Source organism: Protopterus annectens, chromosome 5.part0 (genome assembly GCF_019279795.1).
Source record: "Protopterus annectens isolate FY-2018-M chromosome 5.part0, PAN1.0, whole genome shotgun sequence".
In the NCBI taxonomy this organism is placed as follows: domain Eukaryota; kingdom Metazoa; phylum Chordata; order Ceratodontiformes; family Protopteridae; genus Protopterus; species Protopterus annectens.
Genome location: NC_056735.1, coordinates 823,622,508 through 823,650,353, shown reverse-complemented (window position 1 = coordinate 823,650,353; position 27,846 = coordinate 823,622,508). Strand labels below are relative to the sequence as shown.

The 27,846-nt window shown below is 38.4% G+C and overlaps 1 protein-coding gene across 6 annotated transcripts in view; it reads right to left on the bottom strand.

Moving 5' to 3' along the window:
* The window catches only part of ATP11A (ATPase phospholipid transporting 11A), a 1,534,794-nt gene that overhangs the window by 1,209,690 nt on the left and 297,258 nt on the right, over window positions 1-27,846 (bottom strand). The gene's annotated exons all lie outside the window — the stretch shown is intronic.

The following is a 27,846-nucleotide window of genomic DNA, read 5'->3' as shown; positions in this document are numbered from 1 at the left end:
CAACATTTTTATTAAAAAAATGTCCCAACGAAATAAGGAATGAAAAAGGGCACAAGTGTATTGCAGCACTTAACTCACCATACACTGCAATGCACCTATAAAATGTTGGCAAAACAATTTAAACTTCTGTCTGAATTGCAACTGAAGTGCCTATAAGGTGAAAAAATTATGAAGCATGCATGTAGCTTACGATCAGGTCGCCGATCATAACCTGTTTATTATGTGCTCAAAATATGGATGCAAAGAGAGGTAAATCTTGGCATCCATATCAAGAAAACATATACATGATTGTGATAGGTGAAACAGTCATAAATCTCTGTAGTTGGAGCTTTATCTCCTCTGTGTACTAGTAGTCAAAGGCTTTCAAAACTGTAAAACACTTAGCGAGCGCCGTCAGAGAGGTAGTGTAACCTAGTCCGTTACGTTTCCACTTACCTCCATATCTCTAAACTGTCAAGATTTTCACAGGACATCCAGATTATTATTTCATACTTTTGGTCAGTTTTTATAAAATATGGGATTTCTGGATGAAACACTGAGGCTTTTTTTACAGGAAGCTAGGGATATATTAAGTGCATAGATAACAGGCTGAAACAACTGTTTTGTTCATCCTCTGTCATTTGCTAGTCAGCACAGGCAGATTTTATTGCCTAGCGTGGGACCCAATCTTAACAACTTTTGTAGTGGGTGCTTAACATTTGTTAAGGATGGGTCTCGAGCCATTCTGGCACTTAAATGCTTTGTCTTTTTTGTACTATCGGATCGTAATCCGTGTACTCCATGTACTACAATGCTGTTAAGCACGGCTGTTTCTACATATAACTGCTGCTTGGCATGAACTGTAAGTAACTTGTAAATATAACATTACAGCTGAAATTATATAATGTGTGGAATGCATTTGTGTCAATATTTAGGGTAACACCACATAGAGAAAAAACAGCATGTAGTTCACACAGTGCTGTAATTAACTCTGAAATTGGGTAAAGACAGTTTTATTAAGCACCTCTCCAACATTATCCAGATGGAGTTAAGGATGAAGTACATCAACTGGTTTACCACATTCGACCAAAATGGCATTTCAGGGAATAAACAACTGTAACTACTCTATGACTGTCAGGCCTTGCCCACATGCCAAATGTACTTGTGAACAACATAGCAATGGTTACTTCTTTGTGGCGTGTTTCATGTAAATTCTTGTAAATCAGAGAATCAGTCATACAGTGGCAGATATTGACCAGTAAACTTGCACATATCAAGAGCACTTCAGGGAATACAGATTAACACCTCCAGTTAGAGCTTCTGACTAAACTGACTACTAATGCAGTGCTGTAATATTTCGGTTAAATTATAATGCAACTCTATAAGGCATATTTTGTCAAACTTCAAAGTCTGGTACTAGGACAATCTGTGGTACATCTGGTGTATTCACCGTTTTTGAGGTCCTGTACAAATAATATTTCAAAAGTGAACATGCATTCTGAGTAACTCCTTATGCGATGATCAGAATCCCCAAATATCTTATATTGGGTAACACTGGCAGACAGCAATATGTCAGTGATTATCCAAGTACATCTAGACATCTTAACAGCGCATCTTACACTATGTTTTAGATGCAGAGGACAGAATCCCCATTAAATCCAACTTTTAAGATGCAATAATACCATATCAGAATATCAGCCCAATTTACAACCATCAAGGGACACATAAGGGAGCCATGGCAAACATCACTGTAAATCAATACCCTGAATGTCCGTGCAGTTTCCCCTATAAACCCCAATAGTTTTACTGGAGACAACAGAGCAAGCCTATGGAAATCATTTATTTATCCTCTGTTGACTGGGTTACTCCCACTAGGCTAGCATCCTCTTTTCAAGGGAGACCCGAGGTGGTATTTATACTATTGGGGAAATTTGACCAGGGCAGTGGGGAACTTTCTCTACACTTTTCTTTTTTCTGTTTCAAAAATAAAATCACGTAAGCATTGTTTACCACAAAATTATCAAAAGGCCATCTTCCACTCCAGACGTATACCTCTCATCCTCTTAGCACAAGAAATCTGGACAAATTCTAAAATAATGGGGGACAAAGACCCCAAAATAGGGGCATATTTTAAATACTGTTCTTATAAACTTGGAGAATAACATGATTTCTGTCAACATGCATTTTCTAAAGTCTGAAACTCAAAGGTATCTCAGTATTTAGTAGCTTCAATCCTTTGTAGTAATCCGGAATACCACAAATGTTATGAGGAACATTTTAAAAATATAAATCAAAATTGTTGACAGTTGAGAGGTATTTCTATGATGAATTTTTAAAAAGGTACATAAAAGGTAAAACATACTGCATATATAAAGTAAGAATATATAATTTATAAGCAGAATTAAATCATTTTAAAACAAATAAGTTAGTAAAGCAACTACAAATAAGATACGAAGCTCAGATCAATGATAAATATCACTGAAGGCTATGTTAAGAAGGAAAGCATTCAGCAAATTCTGCTGACAGGGTCTTGCAATTAGAATCCATCATGGCTGAAAATTCTACACAATGGAAAAAGCAAATGAAAAAGAGAAACATCATTTCTAAATGCACCTTCAAAATCTCTTGAAGCCCGTTCTGATAGTAGCAAAGCAGTGGCATTACGCTGAAGGTAAAAGGAAAATCAGAGCGATAACCACCACCAATGTAAGCAGGGCTTTGTACATCAAAATGTCCAATTTGTGCACCCCATTTCACAATTTTTTTTTCAAACTATGACTTTTTGTTCAAAAAGTTTGACTGCTTAGCACTTTTCCTTCATAAATCAGTAAGTCAGGCTGTTCTATTTTTATGAAAGGCATTTTAAATAATCTCAGAGCCATAAAAGGTGGTCCCCCAAAAGATGTTACCCCCTCTAGATGCATTTTTTCTCGGTCATTAAATTAATACATGATGATTGCCTCATTACAAGCATCTTAAAACCTGTTAAATGCTTAAGTGAATTTTTCTACAGGAAACGGTCAATAACTTATTTAATATTTGACCTGCTGGATGTAATTTCAATCAGTTTTCAGAAAATATTTATTGATTAAGTAAGAGGTATGGACTCATGACATCTTTTTGTAGTTGGCTGCTGTTGTTTAGTCATTTAGTTGAGTCCAGCTGTTTATGAGCTGGAGGACTTTAGCACACCAGGTCAAGCTGTCAACAACTGCTTGTTTAATTTCTCGCAATTCATGTTCATTATTTCTGTAATAATGTCTACCCATCTACGTCTCTGCTGCCCTTTCATCTTCTGCCTTCAATTTTCCTAGCATTAGTGTCTTCTCTTGTCAGTCTTGAGTTGTCTTCACATTAAGTGGCCGAAGCATTTGAGTTTTAGATCAACTATCAGACCTTCCAGACAGCAGCTTGGGCTTATTTCCTTAAGCATCAACGAATCTTGTTACATTCCACAAAATTCCCCAAAGTTTCTCCAATACCACAGTTCAAAAACATGGACTTTCATGTGCACAGCCTTAGTTGCAGTCCACTTCTCATGGCCATATGTTATTACTGGGAAATACGCCTTGGTTGACGATGTGATGTCTTTGAGCAGCAAACAAGCTTTTGCCCTTTCAACATACACATTCATCAACAGGCTCTTTAGCTCCTTCTCACCTTCAGCCATCACAGTGGAACCACCTGCATAGGTAAGGTTGTTAATATTTCCCCTGGCAATTTTGGTTGCAGCTTCTGATTTGTGTCATTTAATCCACTGCTTTGAATATTAAGTAGTTAGCTTAAACTATGGTATATTTACGTGTGTGTGTGTGTGTGTGTGTGTGTGTGTGTGTGCGTGCGTGTGTGTGTGCGTGTGTGTGTGTGTGTGTGTGTGTGTGTGTGTTAAAATACAGAAATTTCCAATAAAACCCAGCAACACATTTTTCCTAACTTTGTGAATAGGCCACACTGTATACTGTATGTTTACAGGTATGACGGTGATACATGCCTTTTTTTAGTTGAAATGGTTATAATATCGTAGGCACTGAGTGCATAACGTAAGTATTACTATATAGTCATTTAGCGAGGGAATCTAACTATATCCATCCAGCTACTTAGACACAATATACACACACAGTTTTCTTACCAGATTTTATGAACTAAACAGAGAAAGCAAATTAAGACAACAGTGCATACGGATGTGCAAAAACTGAGTCACTTCGAGCAGCTTCTCAGACCTCACTAATTTCCAACCTGCCAACCCAAAAGGCTCACAAAATCATACTGAATCTAATGAGGAAAACACATCTACCATTTTTTTTTTTTTTGCAAAGCACAAGCTCCCCTTACATCAATCATGTGTGGGATTTCACCATCCGCACCTCTTTATTCAAATACTCTAAGCCCATAGTTGCACACTGGTAGGGAAAATAGAAAAACATTTTTTGGTGAAAACAGTAGATGCATAAACTGCAATATTCATTCATTTAACAGAAATTAGCAGCTCTGAACTACACAACTCAACAACTTTAGGGCATGTAATACAGTATTGATACCTCTCAAAGTGTAGGCAAGACCCATACACACACACACACACACACACACACACACACACACACACCAACAATGCTTGCTAAGGCAAGTACATCTTGCAGTGTAAACACATCCAAGAAATTGTTAAGACTGCATTTTATTTTACAGCTGACCACATGAATATTTCTAAAAGGTAACATTACACTCTGCCAATATACAAGGGAGAGAAAAGAGCTCAAACATCAATACCAACAATTTTTACAACCTATATGTCAAGGTATAGTACAAAAATATTCATGATATACTGGGAATGTAAGCCTAAACCATCTGGAGCAAAAAGTATGTGCTTACCTTAAAAACAAATGGACTGACCCAGTATTAAATAAGGCTGTTTGGCACATCTGTTCATTGCTAAGCATCATTTACAGTCTAACAATAAAACCTAGCAATTTTGTTAGTGCAGCAGTATATTTCATTTCATGTTTTAGCCACAGAGCAAACTGACATTATTAAATTCACGACGGATATTCTTTTTTTCCGCAGAGTACTGAAATGCAGGGGATGCATAACACTAAAAATAGACCTGCACACACATGCCTCATTTAACCACATTCTATTCTGAACAATGCCTGGGGAAATGAGTTCAGAAATAGAGCCAAGGTGGGCTAAAAATAACTATGGTCAATGCAAGTAAACAGAAGAAAAATGACAAAAGATAAGAGCATCTTGATATAAGATGCAGTAATATCGCCAAAGAGAGAAGCTCTTCATCATTTAGAACAGAACTGACCAATATGCTATTACATTCAAAACAACTGCAAATGAATGTAAAGTTCCTCTCTTCATCTGTCAGTAAATGTCACACATATACACACATCCACATTTTTATCTCCATATCCCCAGTCTTCGGCAGAAGTATCTAAACTCACCCACAATATTTCTTTTACCAATGAATTACAATTTCAAGCTTTCCAACAGACGGACTTTATTTGTGTCACACTACACTAAAGACAGAAGCAGAGAGCATCACACTTCTATATATAGAATGATCAATGTAAACAAAAAGGTAAGTGTACTTATGTACAAATATAGTCATGCAACACTTACCCTATCAGTATGTACAACTATAATAAGGCAGTGTGTTTTAATACGAGACCTACAAAGACGTGAGATATGAAGGGCTTCTCCCTTTCAGTGTCATAGCACCTTACCTATAAAAGCAATGTATGATCCATTCAAACTTCTACCTCACACCATCCCTCTGCACATAAACAAAGTCTTTGTCACACAACAAACAAACATATCACAAGACAACAGCACATAGCTGTAGAGCAACATTTTAATATGAGATGCAGTTACAACTGAATCAACTGATCAGGAACATTTGGCAAGAGCATTTGGTGATGGTGGGGCAGAGACTCTAACATTTGGGAAGTAGACAAGAAATATCATGCAACAATGGCCATGTCTTTTTTACAATGTGATACACGCCTCAGTAATGTGCTGCCAGTTTTTATAAATGTGTTTGTTAAAAGAGTAGGTCTTTTTCGGGGACTCTCTTCAATGATGACCCAGACAACAAATGTAGGGGTAAATACAACACTACATATTTAGTGCAGCCAGGAAACAATCAGAAAGATTGTGGGAGGTGAGAGAAAACCAGAGAACCAAGAGTAAACCCCTAAATACAAGAGGAGAACATGTAATCTCCATACAAGCAGTACTGGAGATTAGGTTTAGAATTAAACTCTACATACAAGAGCTGTGAGGTACAGCTTTTAGCAATGAATCACGTTTTTTGTTTTGTTTTTTTTTTTGAAAATTTGAAAATCTGCACACTGTTTCTAGAAGATTTTGTTTTGTCCCTGTGCCTGCCAAACATCAGCCTTCCCCCAATAAGAACCAAGGTTGTTCATTCCCTGGTGGTGATGAACAACTCTGGATATGCCGGTACAAGTCATTCCAGAACAGCAGTCATTCAAGAAGCCACAAAGGCCGTCTGTGTCCTTATCAATATCTCAGAAGTGTTACTGACCTAACCACTCCACTGGATAGAGAAGCATACAACCCGCATCACTGTGGAGCCACAATGCTTTCCCCATCACAAGTGCACGCTCCCATACAACTGCATATTGAAGGCTATTACCAAACAGTGGCTTCGTGGACCACATGCATGCTCCCTTGTCCCAGGCCTATCCCCTTACTCCAAAGGGCCACTACAACTCACACCTCCAGCTCTGCCTGTTCCAGCAGGATATAAAGACCCATACTCCCAACAGCTCCATCACGTGCCCAAGCCACACGTTATACTCTGCATACTCGAGTCGTAGTCAAGGTTTTGTCCCACTACACCGCTGAGCTATTTCACAAATATATATTTTTTAAAATCATTTCTGTATTACTTCTACACTTAATGGCAACTTTATGAGGCAAAAATCAGAAAAATTACTTACTTGTGAAGTAAAGCACAAGTTGTTCCTAACAACACCCTTACAATCCTTATCCTCACTATATATGAGATACTATACTATATAGCTTATCAGTTTTTGAGAATAAATGACATCATTCCACATAAAGCTTTAGTGATATAGTAATGTATGATTCAGCAGTGTAGGTGTACCTCCTCCCGAAACTCCTCAGAACAGCTTTAAAATAAAAGACACAAGAGTGGGTATATTTAAAGATGGAGGAGATGGAAACTGTTACTACAATAATTACAAATGACTGTCTTTATCTGCCACTCACACAATGTTAACTACTGTTAGCTATCTAGACTGTGCATTTCAAAGCAAGTGCTGTCTTCCCACTGTCTTACACAACTTGCAAAAATCAAAACCTAGAGCACAGTATTTTCAAACAAGGTGTGTGTTAAGGCAACTTCAAATTTACTCAGGATCTCAGGAGTCATTTAACACTAAAGTCAATGGGGACACATGCCGTTTCTTTTACTACAATGCTAACATTCAGGTAAATGAACTGAACTGCTCGACTTTGAATGTAACTAGCCATTATACCAATTAATTAAATTTCTATCCCTATTCACTTCAGTTGCAGTGATCCCTTATGTTATCCTAATAACATTCTTGAATACAGGATCACAAAGTAACATGTCAGACTGAAAAACTCAAATATCAAGTCCTAATTTTAGAAATTACAAATGAAACTACGACTGTTTTACTATAAATGTACACCAAAACAGAAAACCATGTGTAAGCTGCTAATACCCGCATCAGAAAATTTTTGGAAGATTCGTTATTCTATCTAAAAAAATTCTTCAAAATGTCTCTCTCTTTTTTTGTGCTCAAGTAATTGCTGTCTTCAATTGTGTTTACTAGCAGACACAAACAAAAATAAACAAATAAAATAATTAAGTTACAATAAAACAAGAGAAGCTGAAGCCACTAACAGACAAAAGCATCTTTTTATCCTAAGTCAGTGCTATGGCATGTCTTCCGTTAAGGGTAAGTTATTAGCATGTAGAAGCATAAACACACATGTACACAGAGGCCAATACCGCCACCTAAAAGCAAGGGCACTGCTGGGCATGCCATTGTATATGCATTTTATTTTATCTATTAAGATATCTTGAATTTAATGTAAAAAAAAACTGGCATATTTATTATGGCTTTAGTTTATTAAGTTCTATACTTATTAAATGTCTTTTAATTTTTTTTTTTTTTTTTGCCGACTGTCTGGCAAGCTAAATGTCATTTCAGGACTTGCATGTTTGATAATAAGCTATATCTACATTCTGTAAAATTGTGAATGCAGAAATATAGAAATGGGGAAGGTCAGGGTTATATTCTGTAAGCGGGTACGCAAGCCCAGAAATGCCAGACAAATCCCTGTTTAAAAATGCAGTGAGTGAAACAAGTTTGTGTGACTAGCATGTGAGAAATAAGACAATTCAAGCCACTTTTGCAAGATGATTTTCCAATAACTTACTAGATTTCCAGATACAGTCAGAGTATCATGATACACATCAATGGTGTTCACTGCACAGTGTTACCATCTTAATGCCCTTTTTCTGTTAACGCAATGTGTCGTACCTAGCCACTACCACATTAACTTCCACACTTGTTTGCACATATGTGGATGGTTAAGAATGAACACGGTTATAAACGCTACACTGACTTTTCCAAGCCACAGCTCTCGTATCTGTATATAACTTTTATATGCTAAATATATAATACAAGTCATTTCCATGGTGTTACACAATACTGTTACAGAGCTGAGCTGAGTCTTTCATGCAGAGTATGTCTTGCTCATGGAAAAGGAGAAATCAACTCACTGTCCTGGCATGGACATTAAAGACGAAATATGAGAGGTTCCCAAATAGTTTACGTGTGTTTTGTGGACATGGAGAAAGTATACAACACAGTACCCTGGAATGTCTTCTGGGAGATGCTACAACACAACAACATGGTGTTCAAAGGGAGGCTTCGGATATCATTCAGGTCCTGTACCTGCACAGTGGCAACTGTGTTTACATCCGCAGTGCAAACTTTAATATATTCAAAGTGGGCACAAAACTCTACCAGAAGTACATCAAGTCTTCCTTCCTATTCACAATTTTATTCCAGCAACTTTTATATCTTGTGTCCTCCTGTTCATGATTTTCATGAGAAATATATAAATGGGGACATGGTTTGGAAACTATCCAGTTTATGGACATCTCTGCAGATGATGCAGATTTCCAGGAGTCAGATGACTATGTACAATCAGCACTGTACCCCTCCCTAAGATAAGTGGTTTAGAAAATGTTTGGATGCATGCATAGATGGATAGATGCATGTTGGACATTACTGCAATTATTTGTTCCGTCATAGCATTTCTGCCTATCACTTGACACTGAAATGCAACATTTCTTCATCCTACATATGCAGCTATTTTTTTTTTTTTTTTACTTAAGCATGTCATTTCAGGATCTGCATGCTTAATATCCACCACATTCTGTAAAATTGTGAATGCAGAACTGTAGACATGGGGAAGTCAGGTTTGCATTCTGAAAGATAATATAACTATCTTGAAACTGGTTTATTTTCTACAACACTGAAACAAACAGGATTTTCTGTTGACCTGGACCTCAGCAGTTCTGCATTCTGCTCGATCTGTACTTTTGCAGTGCTCCATTTCTGTATTTCTGAATTCACAATTACAGAATGGGATTATGTGCTTACTCAAGAACAATGTTATTTTTAGCAATTTGCCAAAATTCAAAGACAACAGATGGTTTATAGCAATCCCCACCCGAAATCCCCCATAAACACAAAGCACATGGCTAGTTTATGAAATTTTGTTGAAAACAAAAAACACAAAGGGGGAACACTACAGACTCCAATTTTAGCGCTTTTGTTTAAACATTGCCAAACTTCTTCAGCACTAACTCAAAACTGCACGCATCAACTTTAAAACTTTTCCACATGACATGACCCACTAGTCCTCACTAGAGTCACTAGATCTTAAAATATTCCACTAAAAACAGTAAACTACCTTAAAGCTGCTTTTTAAATAGCAGAAACCATTGCAAATGTAATACAACAAAATAATACAACTGTTGAATTAATGTCAGGCATTTTATTTTGTTGTATTACATTTGCAAGGTGTTCTGATATTTAAAGCCAAACCATGCAAAAGTTATTAAACTGCAAAATGTGGGGCACAACATAAAAGTGCTTACTACTGTTAGTATGTTTGTCTGTGTGTTTGTATTATATGTATGTGTATGTATACATTATATATATATATATATATATATATATATATATATATATATATATATATATATATATACACACACACACACACACATACACACAGTGTGGACATAAAAAGTGTACACACCCCTGTTAAAATGCCATGTTTTTGTGATATGAAAAATGAGACCACAATAAATAATTTCAAAACTTTTCCCACCTTTAATGTGACCTATAACCTGTACAATTCAATTTAAAAACAAACAAATCTGCTAGGAGAAAAATATAAAAAAAAAAACATACAATAAGTCGGTTGCATAAGTGTGTACACCCTTAAACTAATACTTTGTTGAAGCACCTTTTGATTTAATTACAGCATTCAGTCTTCTTGGGTAGGAGTCTATCAGCATAGCACATCTTGACTTGGCAATATTTGCCCACTCTTCCTTGTAAAAGCACTCCAAATCTGTCAGATTGTGAGGGCATCTCTTGTGCACAGCCCTCTTCAGGTCACCCCACAGATTTTCTATTGGATTTAGGTCTGTGCTCTGACTGGGGCATTCCAAACTCTGGTGAAGCCATTCGTTTGTTGATCTGGGTGTATGCTTGGGATCATTGTTGTGTTGAAAGGTGAAATTCCTCTTCATCTTCAGCTTTCTAGCAGACACCTGAAGGTTTTGGGCCAAAACTGACTGGTATTTGGAACTGTTCATAATTCCCTCCACCTAAACTAAAGCCCCAGTTCCAGTTGAAGAAAAGCAACTCCAAAGCATGATACTGCCACCACAATGCTTCTCTGTGGGAATGGTGTTCTTTTGGTGATGCAAAATGTTGTTTTTGAGCCAAATGTACCTTTTGGAATTGTGGCCAAAAATGTAACCTTGGTCTCATCAGACCATAACACATTTTCCCACATGCTTTTGGGAGACTTGATGTATTGTTTTGCAAATTTTAGCTGGGCCTGGATGTTTCTCTGTGTAAGAAAAGGCTTCTATTTTCAACCCTACCCCATAGTCCAGACGTATGGAGAATAGACTCCCATGAGTCCCAGCCTCTTTTGAATGTTACCTTGTGTTAACTCTCTAATAGCAGTGCGCTTGACCTTACTGAGGATTCTTTCCTCATATAAATATGTATATACTGTGGTATTTCCTAGCTTGTGTTTACTCTCTAATAGCAGTGCGCTTGACCTTTCTGAGGATTCTTTCCTCATGTAAATATGTATATACTGTGGTATTTCCTAGCAGGTTTATCACACCTCAACTCTGGTGAGACTAAACACGATTATTGTATCCCGCTATTTCCTTTTGTACACTCTATCCATTCACACTAGTGTTTATCCTCTGACTTCTTGTGTGACCTAAGTAAATACAGCATCTTAGTTATAATTTCCACTATTATTTCAAACTATTATGATACCGAGCTCTTTCTTACATCAAGCTTTTGTTCCTACTGGATATAGAATATAAAATTCCTACTCATGTAAGATATCATAAAAGTTTTGTAATGTACCAATGTCTACTTGAAATACGTCTTGTTCTATTTTGCTAATGTTATTGTATTGTGGAGCTTTTCTCCCCGGGCCTCCACTGAAAATTGACATATATCCAGCTGGACTAGCCCTGTCAACAAATGTAAAATAAATAAAAATAAAATAAAATATGGGATTGTTGTCACATGTAGTACACAACCAATACTTGTCAGAAATTCCTGCAGCTCCTTCAGTGTTGCTGTAGGTCTCTTGGCAGCCTCCCTGACCAGTTTTCATCTTGTCCTTTCATCAATTTCGGAGGGATGTCCAGTTCTTTGCAACGTCACTGTTGTCCCATATTTTCTCCACTTTTTGATGAATGTCTTCATTGTGTTCCACGGTGTATCCAGTGCTGCGGAAATATTTTTCTACTCTTCTCCTGGCTGATGCCTTTCAACAATGAGATCCCTTTGATGCTTTGTAAGCTCTCTGCGAACCATGGCCTTTGTTGTAGTAGGCAACTAGTAGTAGTAGTAGTCAACAAAGCCCCTAAGTACTAAGCATGCTCACCTTCCAGTGTTATGTTCTCATAGCCCCTCTAACCAACTCTGCCATTTAACCTACCTACATGGTCTCAATAAATGAAACACTGGGGTAAAATAATTCAGATCAGTGCACACTGCAGTCAAGATCCTCTGCTTTTTGTTTCTTATTTTGTAATGCTAACCATTCCTCTCAAACTCTCATCTTTCTAAATCATAGCAGAGGATTGCTCAAAATTTGCTTACGCATAAATTTGTGACCTGGAAAATAGGGCTATAAGCATGCATTTGTACTTTTTGGGTTCACACAAATTAGGATTTTGTTATAGCACTAACAGATGCAGAACTACAGAAAAGCGGTACCAGAAATTTATCTTTGCTGCATTCTCACAAGGTATACATGGGCACTTCCATACTCTAGACAATACACAAAAACTAAGGCAAGCGACCACATTTTAAATGGAATGCAGTGAGTTTCAAATTCTTTGCACTGCCTTTGATTTGCTCTTTAGGTTTTAAAATTTTGAAACTTTCAATTGTGTATTGCAATTACATTAGGAAGCCTGTGAAATCATTACAACCACTGCTGACAAGAATATAGACATCTCATAAAAGACAACATTCTGATAACAGTTTTACCCATGTTGCATAAAAAGTATTATTCAAAGTTTTTATATACATTTCTAAGTCATTCATAGCAACTGCAGAGTGTACATGCCAGCATACATCTTCAGATTCCTGAGCATTTGCTGAAAATCTAAAGTTAAAAAGAATAAGCTAAATAAATGAAACTATTAGGTGAAAAGAAAATGCTATGAGCAACAGGCAAACAGCAAGGTATTGAACATAAAATCTTTACAATGTTACTAGATGGTGCAGCCATAGTCTTTATAATTCTGTAATATAAAATGCAAAAGAACAGCTTTATATTTTTTCTGTAAATCTTTACAAATTTTTCACGTCTCACTGCATTCCATTTAAAATGTGTCTTCTACAGAAACAGAAAATCCTAACCAATAAAAAATTCTGTTTGCATATCAGTTTTAGGCAGTAACATCACAAAAGAAGCCAGTCACATCAGCATACCTGCTGAACTTTTTTCATAACAGATCCCATCCACACCTATGCATTGCACTCTAGACCTACAGTGACCCCTGAACATTTGGAATAAGAACAAAGTCAAATATTAAAGCAGGTAGCACCTCACTCCCAGACCCTACTCTAACAGACTAGACTAGACCCACCACAGAGCTTTTTTTTGTTTTAAGCCTTCCCTGATAGCATTGCAAACAGTCTGTCTTAGCTGAGAATCTTCTATCATTTTCTTGATGTCAGTAACCCAGTAACTTTTAAAACAATAGTGCCATTGTCTTCCAGTAATTACCAGCTACTAGGTTTTATTCCATACAGGACACAATTGAAAAACAAATGCAACAAGATAAAACTATAGCATTTAACACATCACAAGCTACTAGGATGCACTTCATATTGGTCCATTTTGACCTTTACAACCTCCAGGAAGTCTGTCTCTCTTTGGCTCTACAACGGAGCCAATGAAAGAGAGAAGGTGAAGCTAAGTAAGCTCAAATCAGATTAGTGGAATGGGTGCACTTCTGGGTGATAAAGAGGTATGAATCTAATACAGAATGTAATTCCTTCTATTTGTTCAGTTCACTGCTTAACAAATGCACTGCAGAGTCGGTTCAGTACCACATTCTTCCAAAGACTTGTCCAGCCGGACATTTGGGTCTCAGAATGGTGGTCATTTCTCTGTTTAAAACAACAATGTAGAGAAGAAATACATTCATACATTAAAGCACTTTCATGCAAAGGGAAGTAAGTCACAGAATTTGGAAAACAGTAGATACATTCAGTATAAATAACCTGGAATGCAGATTTCAGGATGCTGCCAATGTCATAGACAGGCTTGTGTCAGCAGATTAGTTTTGTTATTGCTACATTAAAGACCTTTTCGGAAAGGAGCTAAAAATGCATTTATCAAAGTAGAATGCTCCCTTGTGTTGCATGCAGTGTCATTTATTACTATTAACGCGATTTTTTTTTTGTCAAGATATAAACTCCCATTTGGCTTGTATGTGAAAACTGGCAGATTTCAAAACAATAGGATACTTCCTGAGAACTGCATATATTTTGAATTTTGCCCAAAAAAATAATGAAAATTATTCTGAGACTATAGCTGCCAATTAATTAAATACACATTCATCCCTGTGGCATATTAACAATACCTTCTTGCTCACTTTTAAATTTAAATTAGCCAAAAATGTGAAATATGTAAGTTTTACTCATTATAAGCAGCAAATGCAAAATTAAAACTAAAGAGTAAATTAAAAAAAGCAGGGGTTTTCATCAAAAAGTGACGACCACTGTTACACAAAGAGTATAGAATGAAGGAATATATACAGTGTTTTTGGGTGAATTAAGTGAAATTTGCAGAAGTTATGAGTTAAACTACTTAATTATTTTAATTTATAAGTTATACATTTAAGTTATATTAAATTTAAGAATTTAAGCTAGAAGTATAATTCCTTAGAAAAAGAAACACTCAAATAACTCCATAGTGTTTCAAGATTTTCAATTACATTTTTGTAGATGGACATTTTGTTGTCTGACTTCACAAGCAGATGTAATAAAGACAAACAAATCTGGCCCAGAACCTCAAGGTGCTGTATTTTTTTTGGGGGAGACAGGAGTTGATTTTCTTTCCTTTGCACTAGTCTCCAAGGGACTGAGTACCCATAATGTCACAAAGAAATAATGGAAACTTTCTCACCATATCAATTCACAGAATTTTTCATGAGGGATCATACATCTCTGTTTCATCCTTTCTGCCATCATAATTTGGCATTTTTCTCAGAGGTTTCCATGCTCAAAGGCATTTCAGTGAACAGTATGACACAAAAACACCAAGTCCATAACCTCCTAAGCTGCCAGCTTGCTCACAATCAGTAACGCACACATTTCCAATCAAGACATAAGAAGGAAAATATGACACGTACTGTTAACAAGTATAGTCTTTACTAACTTAAAGGGACCTCCATCAGCACAGGCTAGAAGAATGGGTTGTCCCCGCAGAGGAGAAGAGTGGGAAGTTATTTGACACTCAGCAGTGAGGATCCCCTCATAATTCTTCTTGCCTTTTGGCTCTGATCAGCTGCAATGTACATCAGTGAATATAGTAAAAACAAGGGCACTATTTTATAAGTTCTACTGTCTTGAACTCCAAACAATAAACAAACCACTATAGGGGAAGTAAGAGGACAGCCCAAGGACCAAGTTTCAGACAGTTAAATAATACAGGGCTCAATAATGAGCCTTGTGGTCAACCACTAGTATCTTGTTTTGACTTTCAGAAGTAGAACCTTCAGTTGTAATCAAATGGGTTCTGTCAGACAGGTATCTACTGTACAACAAATGGGTTTATGTTCAGACTTACAAGTCTGTCAAAATTACCTGCAAGGGGAATAGTGTCAAAGGCCTTAACCAGGTCCAGGCATGCTGTATGCAATGCATAACTACTATCCACCTGTTCCGTGACCTTTTCATTTACAGCATTATAAAACTATGGAAGTCAGAACACCAAACCCATTTAGATCTATAAAAATAATGACAAATAATGTTTGAAATGTCAAATAGTTAGAGATACTTCCCAATAAGAAGTAATATATGGTATACAGAATCTATCCTCCTTCACTCTAAGTGATAGTGGCCTCCACAAAACTATAGCATTACTAGCTGCTACCACTTGTGATTCAAAATATGAAAAAAATTGTATTGAAATATGTTCATCAGCCTTTTGCTTGGCAGTAATAATACAGCGATTTATTAATTAAACATCTGTGTACTTTTAGAAGGTCATAAACAAAATTAATGTCTTAAAACAAGAACTTTTTAAAAATATATAAAAAACAAGAACTTTATCATTGGTGATTTATTAATACCTAACATATCAGTGTGTGACTTTAAAATTTTTTCTTTGATGAGCAGAACTGGCTGAGTAAGCCCAACTGCTGGTTTTGGGAAGCCAGGTTTGCGGAGTGATTTACCAGATCCTGAGTCACATAGTACTAAAGTGAAAGCTATAGTAGTCATATTCATGTATGCAAAATGACTTTTAATGGCTAAGCATTTACCAGTCTGTCTCCTGGGTGCCATCCAAAAATTAAGAGTAATTGTTTTAGTGCCGCTTTGTAAAATATGGCACTTGAAAGCTACAGTATGCAACTTCTGACCACTGGAAAGGCAGAATTACATAACCTACCATGAGATGCTATGACCTCAGAACTCATTATATAAAGTTAGGGGTTTGCTGGAGTAAGCTCTAAATGTGGGAGAGGGTTATGAGGCTTGTTCCCACCTAACAGGGAGTGCAGTTTATCAATTTTTGATAGATGAAAGCTGGACTGAAATTTGCTAAGTTAAAATTCATTATATGCAGTAACAATGAGGCCGATGAAATACAAGTAATGGGGAAACAGGTCTATTATACAGTGTCAAGGATTCCTGCAATTTCAATGTATTGTTTAACTCCACTCTTTCTTTTACAGTTTACTTGACAAAGCAGAGTGCAGATAGCTGCACTGTGAACTACTATATAGAAATATCACAAAGTTAAAATACCTAATATAGATGGTTCCAATTAGGCATATAAGGATATTTTCTCTTCTTAAATAACCATTTCATTAGAGAGTATATTAGCTTTAAGTAGAATTCTTGATGAAATGCCAAGGAATATCCCAGCTGCTACTCTATATAAAAGAAATACAGTTATCTACAATACTGTAATGCACAATACTGCATGGTTTATTTTAAGTTAAATCTAGCTCTTCAGAGAATTTAAAAAAATGGTTTAATTCAGTGTTATTTGGAATGCGGTTGCTTGTAATGCAACATATGGCAAGAAAAATCACTTAGCTATCCAAACTGAAAAGGCTTAATGAGCGTAGCTACTAAAATTTTAACTGCACTTGCGACTGAGAAACAATTTTACTTACTGATACAACCCTGTGGAATAGAATTTGGCATGATAATATAAGCTATATAATTTAAACATTCTTAACACTGCATTTCCATACAAAAAAAAAAAAAAAACATCAGATAATAACTTTCAGCAGCACACTGTGTTCTGCAGTTGCAAATGAGCTATCGTAGAATATGGGAGAAAACCTGTACCTCTTAAATGTTATCTGGACAAAGCCATAAAAATTAGGGGGCTAAAGGCCCAAATATAAGGACAATTTTAAAATATTGCTCTTATAAATGTAGAAAATTGCTAGAACAAGTTTTACATCAGCATGAATTTTTCTGAAGGATATGAAACTCATATGTCTGTCAATATTTTCTGACTTCATTCCTCAATGATTTGCCAGAAAAATAACAAACATTCTAAGAGGAACCCACCAAAAACATGAGGCAAAAATCTGGAGTCTCTGAAAATCTGGACAGTTGAGAGCTATGGAAAAAAGTTCTTCTAATCCTGTTATTTAGATTCAGAAATCACCGACTTACATTCTTATCAATTTCACCTACTGCAAATATAAAGGTCAAAACTGCATTATAAAAGTCTGCTTAGTTTTAAGGTACTTTATTACATAACATTATCTAGAATATTTAAGTATAATTTCCTTGGTGAGCAAAACAGTAAAGGAATGTATTGTTTTCATGCTCATGATCTCTGTTGGCAGCCATTCTTTGAGTTCACCACCCAAGGACATGGGGGGTACATTCAGGAAAGTAGTACTTATCCACAAACTTGAGTTAAAGCCCTACAAATTGATGTCTGTACTGATTAAAAGGAAAAGCCCTTGAAAAAGCAATAACCTCATAAAATACTGTGAAACATGCTAGAACTGCTGAATAAATTGTTGGTTGCTGCATTTTTATGCCTCCTTGCTTTTTTTCTAAGCAATTTCTGAATGTACTATTGCATACCTAGTAACTGTAACTACCTGTGAACAAATACAAAATGTTCAGCTATTTATAGGGCTGTGCAGTCATCTGCAACTCCAGCTTGATCTTGGCATCAAGAAAGATTGTTAGGGACATTAATATGGAAGATGATGTCTTGCAATATGCCTGCATGCTGCTTAGGCCAGAAGCCAATGATTATCCATGGGAGCTTTAAATTGAGCCTTTTTTATGAATAAATACTTGCTGTTCAGCAGTTGCTAGCAATCTGGTAGAACATATCATTGAAACACAATGGGACATCATCTGAATGCTGTCTAAGATACGTCATACTTAATGTTAACATCACATCTAGGAAACGGGAACTTTTGAGCATCTAATGTTGTTGTTGTGTCTTTCGGCTTTTCCTGGTTAGGGGTCGCCACAGTGGAACTCCAGTCCGCTAATGATTGGTAGTTGATTTTTACGTGCCGAGTTACCAGCCCTGATGCACAACCTTCAATGAAGGTACGCCCATTCACGCATGTCTCCACAGAGAAGACGCTCTAGTTGAGAATTGAACCGGACAGCGTCTGACTGGGAGGCGACAACGCTACCACAGCACCAATATGAGCTGAAAATCGGTCCAAACATTTCAGTATACAATTCTATTACCACTAACTACTAAGTGGACACAATATTTACTTTATGGTCTCCCATTGCTTTTCTTTTTTCTAAGGTAAATCTGTCAACATTTGGCAGCATTTCTTCACAGCTTTGTCTCCTAACCCCACCCCCAGCAAATACACATAAACATTGCTCAAAGTGCACCTCATTTAGTTGATTTAGCCAGTTCTGAATCTGGCCAGCTGCTTCATCTGTGTTTGCAATGGTATATCCAGACGTGTATGTATGCTGTACCTCATGATAAGGACAATGAAGTTATAATAAAGAAGAAAGTACAGTTGTGTACACTTACCATAAATATAGATGTTCGAGTGTATTCACTGTTGCAGTCATCACATTTGGGTTATCTGCTTGCAGTAGCCCTCAGTCGGCCTGATTATCAAAGTCTTGGGTCCTGCGTCGGTTGCCGTCTCATCTTTCGTGACGTTAGGTAGTCAGGGGTATAAAGCATGCAGCCGACACCATTACATCAGTTTTTCTTACCTCCAGATGTCAGGTGCCCCGCTAATGGGAAGCAATTAAATATATATATATATATATATATATATATATATATATATATATATATATATATATACATATATATATACACACACACACACACACACACACACAAGGTTATACCTCCAACGAGAAAACAAAAACACCAAAAAGAATAGTAAAGGAGAGAAGAGGTTTAGCCAAGAGAAGTCAGGGGACTGGAGGGAGGGTAACCAGGACTGCAACAGTGAATACACTCTAACATCTACATTTATGCTAAGTGTACACAACTGCACTATGTTCTTCATGTTTCACTGTTGCAGCCATCACATTTGGGTAGATTCCCAAAGCTAAGGATGGGAGGAGGAATTTAGATAGCATTAGGAACAGCTATAAGGCCCTGCAGTGGCAAAGCCAGCTCTGGATTTAGAGAAAATCGGCAAATGGTAATGCTTGGTGAAAGTATGTACGAACTCCAGGTAGCAGCTTCTAGGATGTCCCTGGTAGGGACACCTCTGAGAAAGGCTGTAGAGGTAGATGCAGCACTGGTTGAATGGGGTCTAATTCCCTATGGGATAGGTTTTCCATGGTGCTTATAGCAGAAATGAATGCAATGGCCTATCCATTTAGAAATGGTTTGTTTTGAAATAGCCTTCCCCTCTGCCCCTGCAGCAAATGCCACCAGCAGTTGTTTAGATTTCCTTTGAGGTTTAGTCCTGCGCAAGTAAAATATAAGCTGCCTGTGCACATCTAAGGAGTGCAGTATCCGTTCCCCTTTGTTCTGTGTATTAGAAAAAAAGGTTGGCAAATGAATGGATTGATTAAGAGCCATACTGTATAACACCTTGGGCATGAAGGAGGGATTGGTCCTGAGGGACTCCCTGTCCGCATGAAAGATGATGAAAGGCTCCACTGCCATAAGGGCCTGTAATTCAGATACCCTTCTTGCTGAAGTGATTGCTAAAAGGAAGGCTATTTTCCAAGAAAGGAATTTTAAATCTGCACTTGCTGCTGGCTCAAAAGGAGGGAAAGTGAGTTTTTCCAATACAATGTTAAGGTCCCAGGCTGGAGTAGGGGCTCTCCTGGGTGGTCTTAAGTTTTTGGCCCCTCTGAGGAACTGCTTGAGCAGTGGATGAGAGAAGAGGGGTGGTTCTGTGTTATAATAAGCTGAAATGGCTGAGGCATGAATTTTGATGGAGGAAAAAGAAAGGCCCTTGTGAAGCATCTCAGTTAAGTATTGAAGAATCTGAGGTAAACTGGGCGCTACTGTGCCCATCCCTTCAGTTTGGTTCCAGGCACAGAATCTTTTCCATTTTTTAGCATAGGATTTTCTAGTACTAGGCCTCCTTGCCTCCAAAATGACATCAAACACTTGTTTACTGAGGGAAGATAACGGAGAGATTAGGTAATTAGCCAGGCTGCCAGGTTCAGGGTTTGAAGCTGAGGCTGCAGAATCTGGTTCTCCTGCTGTGACAACAGGGTAGGGGTCTGAGGCAGGTGCCATGGAGCCAGCAGTGACACACTGCGCAAGAGGGGGTACCAGTAATGGCTTGGCAAGTCTGATGCAATCAATATCATCCTTGGTTTGTCCTGTTTGATCTTTAGTAGTACTTTGGAGAGGAGAGGCAGAGGAGGAAAGGCATAAACTGATAGATTTTTCCAGCTGAAGAACAGAGCATCCACTTCCTAAGCTTATTTGTGGGGAGTCCTTGTGCAGAATTTGTCCAATTGGTAGTTCTGGGGAGAGGCAAACAGGTCTATATCTGTGCTCTCCCATTTGTTTATCAACATGCTGAAAGTCTTTGGTTCCAATTTCCACTCGTGTGGATCCATGAGATTTCTGCTTAGTTCATCTGCCAGTGTATTTAGTTTTCCTGGCAGGAATTGAGCCTGTAGATGCACTTGGTAGCTCAAGTCTGTGTTCCACAGAGCCATGGCTAGTCTGCAGAGGGGGTAAGAATGGGTACCCCCCTGCTTGTTTATGTACCACATAACAGTGGTGTTGTCCGTCTTTACCATTAATTGTCCTGGAAGAATGTGGTCCTTGAAGGCTGTCAGAGCATTCTGTACAGCTAACATTTCTTTTTGATTGATATGCAGGTGCATTTGACTTTGGTTCCATTTGCCCTGAATACACTTCCCTGCTAGGTGAGCCCCCCCCCCCCCAATGCATAGTCTGATGCGTCTGTTGTTAGGGTTTGGGCGGCAGGGGGTAGAGTGAATGATAGCCCCTTGTTGTGGTGGCATGCCTCTGCCCACCAAAAGAACTCTAACCATAGCAAGGTATGATAGGAATCATTGCTTCTAGATCCTGAGAATGTTAACACCATAGGCTTTTTAGACACCATTGTAGTTTCCTCATATGCAGTCTTGCATATGGAATTAGTAGAATGCAGGAGGCCATGAAGCCCAAGGCTTGCACTATTTGTCTTGCAAATAGAAGGGTTTTTGTGGCCATTAGTTTGAAGTAAGTTGTCAAATGAATGCGTTTCTCTGCCGTGAGGAAAGCCATCTGGGAAGTTGTGTTCAAGCTTGCTCCTAGGAATATAATTTTTTGACAGGGTACCAGATGCAATTTCTTTTTGTTTATGGTGTACCCCAGACAGGTTAGCACCTTTTGTACAAATGCCAGATGATGCAAAAGTATGTCCTGGCCTTCTACCTGAATTAGACAATCGTCCAGGTACGAGTATATTTGAATATTTCTTTTCCTGCAAAATGCAATGACTGGAGCTAGGCACTTTGTCAATATCCTGGGCACAGTAGATAAGACAAAGAGCAGTGCAGAGAACTGATAGTGCATGTAGCCTGCTTTGAAGCATAGGTATCTTCTGCAAGATTCCCCGATTGGGATGTGCGTGTATGCTTCCTTTAAATCCAGTGTTGCCAACCAGGCATCTTTGCCTAGCATAGGAAGCAACTGGTGAAGAGTTAGCATCTTGAATTTTGAAATCACCAAACAGGTGTTTAGAATAGACAGGTCCAGGATAGGATGCCATGAGTTGTCTTTTCTGGGTACCAGGAAAAGTTGAGAGTAGAAACGTTGTCCCTTTTCCGCTTCTGGTACAGTTTGAGTAGTCTTTATGCTTAAGAGAAAGAACACTTGCTGTTGAGCCTCTGCCCACGGATTTAGGGGTAGATCTGGCCAACCATTTGGGGCTGGTAACGTGTGGAAGTGAAATCTGTATCCTTGGGAAACTATATTTAAAACCCATTTGTCCTGGGTAATGAGTTCCCAATATTTTGCCTGCAGAGCAATCTTTCCCCCTAAAGGAGCAGTCAGTTGAGAAGTGCTTGGAAGTTTTAAAGTTAAGTCACTGAGACAGTTTACCATAGGGGGGAGTCTTACTACTCCCTGATTTGGAAGTGGGAGCCCCCCCCCCACTGCTTAGTCCTGTGCGTACCCTGGGACTGATGCCTGGGTGTTCTGCTGGGTCTGGGCTTGGACTGAGAAGGCCTGGAAGAGGCAGAAAAGGACCAATTCTTAGAGGGCCAATGCCTACTAAATCTGAGGAAATCTTTAAAAGTTTGCATAGATTTAGCTTTTCCCTCCATCTTTTTAAGAATTTCGTCTGCTTTGTTGCCAAACAGGTGGTTCTGATTTAAGGGAGCATCTAGTAATTTAGCTTTAACATGATCTGGCAAGGATTGCTCCTTAAGCCAAGCATGCCTTCTATGTACAGACCCAGTGACAGCAGCCCTGCAAGATGCTTCTAGTGAATCAAAACCACATTGCAAAGCATGTTTTCCAACCTGTTCAGCAGAATTCATTAAATCCTGTAAATCCTTATTTGCAGCACAGACAGGAATCCATATCATTTTCTGTTTAAGCAATCCAATAATATGCTGCTGATGCTTTAACATATGAAACTGGCAGTTTAAGGCCCTAATGGCCAAGGTTGCAGAAGTGTATACCTTCTTACCCCATCTATCCAGCACCCTGGAGTCTCTGTCAGAGGGGGTAGAATTATTGGCAGTAGTAGCCTTAATGCCCTTGGGTCCCTGTGAAATGGTCTCAGGATCCGCAGTAGGATTTTTAAAAAGGAACTTGTGAGAGTCAGGAACCCTGTAATATCTATCAGGTTTTCTGGGAGCAGTAGGTAAGGAGTCAGGGGCCAAGCTACATTACAAAAAGGCATCATCAACAATGTCTAGTACAGGAGGGATAGCTAAAGGCCTTTGCTGGGGCAGGAGTAAGAAATCCCCAAGCCTCTTTTTAGAATCAGAATAATCCTGGCTTTCCCAACGAAAATGCTCCCTAAGAGTATGCAAGGTTTCACCAAAAGAGAAATCCTCTGGGGGGAAGCAGAGGGAATACAGTCCTCTGCATCAGAATCCTCATAGGTAGATAAGGGTAAATCCTGGTCATCAGAGGAAACAGAAGTTTCAGAATCCTGGTCAGAAGTATCATAAGCAAATTCAGTCCTAGGTCTCTTAGAGGGGGAAGGTTGGCTTCCCCTGATTAAAGTAATAAGGTCTTCAGCCATTCTTATCATTTGTTTTTTAGGCATAGAGGCCCGACCATACGGTCTGGGAGTCCGTTTTCTATGCATGGTCCGAGTTTTAGGCATTGAAGAAGAAGATGGCATTGGTTTAATATGCAAGTCAGTAGGCCTGAATACACCCTCAGAAGCCGGTGTCTGCACAGCGGCTCCGGACCCATCCAAGGTAGAGGCATCTGCAGGTTCCACAGTTGAAGCATCTTGCGGCATACCAGACTCCGAATGGGTCTCAGTAGAGGCCTGCGAATCTGAAGTGGCGGGTATCAGGGGCTGCAAAAGCACCTCACTGAGTACCGGCAAACTGGCGACTGGCTTAGGAGAAGCGTCTTAGGAGAAGCGTTATCGGCAGCTTTGGACGTAGGCGGTCTGTCTCTGTCTTTATCTTTGCATTTTTTCAGAATGTCAGTAGTCAGATGGTTTATCGAAGACATTTCTGGATAATTGAACAGAGTATCAAAATATTTAGAAGCGTAAATATACAGACGAATAGTTTGTTGCTTAAATAAGGCACAAAACCGCAAGGTATGTCGTGGTCAGGGCCTAGGCAAGGAATACAGTACGAATGGAAATCTTTGAGGTATTTGCTTTCCACAAGAAATACAATTATTGACTTTTACTGACATCGGTTTAGAGCAAGAAAAAGTTTCCCCATGGGGTACGTAGCTTTAGTTGAAGACTTCGGTTCTGAAACTCGAAAATGAAAATTTTAGGAGTCCACCGACCGGCACTTGTGAACTGCTTCTGCATTAGGCACCACACGGTAAGAAAGACTGATGTAATGGCGTCGGCTGCATGCTTTATACCCCTGACTACCTGACGTCACGGAAGATGAGACAGCAACAGACGCAGGACTCAAGACTTTGATAATCAGGCCGACTGAGGGCTACTGCAAGCAGATAACCCAAATGTGATGACTGCAACAGTGAAACACGAAGAACATCGCAAACCTGCTACAGCTTCAGCCACACAAACACTCACTATTTTCTTCAGTTACTGAGACAGCACCAGGACTTTCACTATCACCAGATGGCCTTTTGTGGTCATGGCAGGCTTATGCTTTTGTGACATTGTATTATCTTCCTGCATGGGGACTAAAGCAATTTCATTGTTGTAAAAAAAAAATTAGCTGTATTTCTGTAGTACACATGGATATAGCAGACCTGACGTATCACCTGTCTTAAAAATAACTGAACATATTCTAGTAGTACTTAAGATGTTTACATCCCACCATACCTCTCAAGCTCTTAGCCAGAAGAAATTTGGACAAAGCCTGACATAACGGGGGAAAAGAACCAAAAAATAGGGACATATTATAAATATTACTCTGATAACCATAGAAGTAGCTAGAATAGCAGGGTTTGGATTTTCTAAAGTATACAAAATTTGAAACTCATATTTTTGTCATTATTTAGTTATTTAATTCCTCAGATCTTCACAGTGATATGTTAGAAAACCACAAATTTTGAGGATGAGACTGACATTTTGAGGGAAAACTCTGAACGTTATGTGAACATCTGGACAGCTGAGAAGTATTAATCTAAGAGTGATATGCACCATGACCCCCACTCCTCCTTTTTGTGTCTTCACAAAATTTAACCAGTCAGCCTGAATGCCTTGAAAACAAGATACAACACTGACCCCATTACAGATTATTAAGGAGATAATACAAAGTACTCTGTTCCAGCAGTTTTTCCTGCAAACCACCTCAGATTGCTATGATACCTAGCAACTCAGTGTGCTGCCTTCTAAAGGTAAAACCTGTATTTTGTACATATACATGAACTACATTCATATACTAAAAATAAACAGAGGCCTAACAAGCAAACAAAGAATGTGCATTAAATGACTTTTAATGCAATCACAGCATGGCTAAGGCACACATCCTTACATAACAAAGGCATACCTTTGAATAATTTAATATATAACCTGGTATGGTTGCATTACAGTTTCAAAATTAATAGAAATATTTCTGAAGGAAAAAAGGAATTAAAACATAACCATGTGTAAGCAGGTTTTTGAAAGCATAATCACAATCTGTTTCAGTCACTCAGCTCACTGCAGTTTTTTATTGCTATTTCAATTTTTATTTATTTATTTGATATTTGTTAACTGAGTTAGTCCAAGTGGGCAACAAGCCCTCTTTCAGCAGAGACCCAAGGATTAAAGCTCCAACAATAGCACAAACAATAGAAGAATACAAAGAGTAATTTACATGACCAAAATTAATTGCTATGAGCAAGTTGAATCAAGGCTAAGTATACGTGGTACAAGGTACAATAGTGACAGATGCAACAAAAGACAACATACTAAAACTGTACAATATATACAAAAATTTAAAGAGCAATAGAGGTCTACTGGGTAGAAAAAAGCAATTGGAACAGAAGGTCCTTTAAGACCTGTGATGTAAAACAGGAGAGTTAAAACCTTGTGCAAAAGGCCAGTGAACAATCAACAGGTTAGGAAGCACAGGGAGCAAAGGAAACTGATTAGCAGAGTATAAGAAAGCAGCAGAGAAGGTGAGAGAATAGGATACTAAGTTTTAAAAGAGGGAAGGTTGTCATAGAGGGAGCAACTATAGGAAGTTAAAGTTAGGTTAAGTATGGTCATTGCAAGGTTAGGACCAAGATTTCTAGAGGCTTTCTTTCGGTTATTTTACAGGACATAGGGTTAGTGACAGATCTAAGACTTACAGGGAGCTTATTCCAGGCATTTGCTATAGAGTAACTGTAGAGGAGTTTACCAACATTTTTGCTGGGCTTATAGACATGCAGTAGATGCTGTTGAGAGCTACGGAGAGCACGGTTAGGGACGTAAGGTTGGGTTAGAGTGCAGACAGCGGGGCAGAAGGAGGGTTTCTGTAAGATAGTGTGTGCCATGGGATGCTGGGGTAATAGAATTTGGTTATGAAATTCCAGCCACTGTAGTCTTTTAGAGCAATACAGTGGTGGGTATAAGGTAGGTTGGAGGCAAATCTAGTAATTCTATTATAGGTAAGTTCTAGTTTCGATAGAATACTGGATTGGTGATTTGTGAGTACAGGGGCTACATACAGTAGTGTGGGAAGAAGAAAAGCTTGTGCCAGTAAGAAACGAAGTATTTGAGAGGATTTTTTTTTTATGTCTGTATAACACACTCAGCTTTTGATGCGTCTTTTTAATGCAATGTTGAGTATGGAGATCGAACTTAAGTTGGTCGTCAATGAGAACACTTTAGTGCGAGGTTCGGTAGAGATGAGCATGTTGTTCAAGGAGGAGACAGTAAAGGTAGCTTTGTGATGCTGGAGAGTTGTAGGTAGGAATGAGAGAAGTTTGTTTTTCTTTGGGTTAAGTAATGGTTGGAAGTGAGCGACCTTTCTTCTGCATGAAGGGACTGCTGGGTGAGGGTGTTCATCGGCATACTGAATGGTGGTAGAGAGTGGGCAGGAAGAGTGGCGGTCATTGATACAGAAATTAAAAAGCAGAGGACCTAGGATAGAACCTTGGGGTACCCCTGTTTGAACAGGTAGGAAGGGAGAGATACTGGATTGCCATTTCACTGCCTGGAATCTATTGGAGAGGTAGCTGGAAAACCATGATAGTGTAGAGTTAGAGAGGTTAAGTGAGGCTAGTTGGGATAGAAGTAGTGTATGGGAAACAGTAATGAAGGCTTTAGAGAGGTCAAGAAACAAGCAAGTGACTAAGTTATTGTTGCCAAGAGAATTTGCAATAGTATTTATGAAGGATGTCACAGCAGTTGCAGTAATGTGTTTTGGGCGAAAACCATGCTGTGTGGATGTGAGAAGATTTTCTTGCAGAAGGTGCTCAAGAAGCTGTTTGTGAATGCATTTTTCTAGAAGTTTTGACAGGGGGGATAAGATAACTGATCTGAAATTAGAGAGGTCAGTAGAGCTATTTCCTTTATGTAGGCGAATGATGTATATTTTTTTCCAAATGTTAGGCATAAGAGTTTTCCTTAATGGATTTGTTTACTAAGATGGAGATGGGGAAAGCAACAGAACTGGCAGCAGTTTTTAAGACTTGTGGGGGTAGATTGTCAAATGACGGACAGCATGTTTTAAGTTGAGTAAGAAA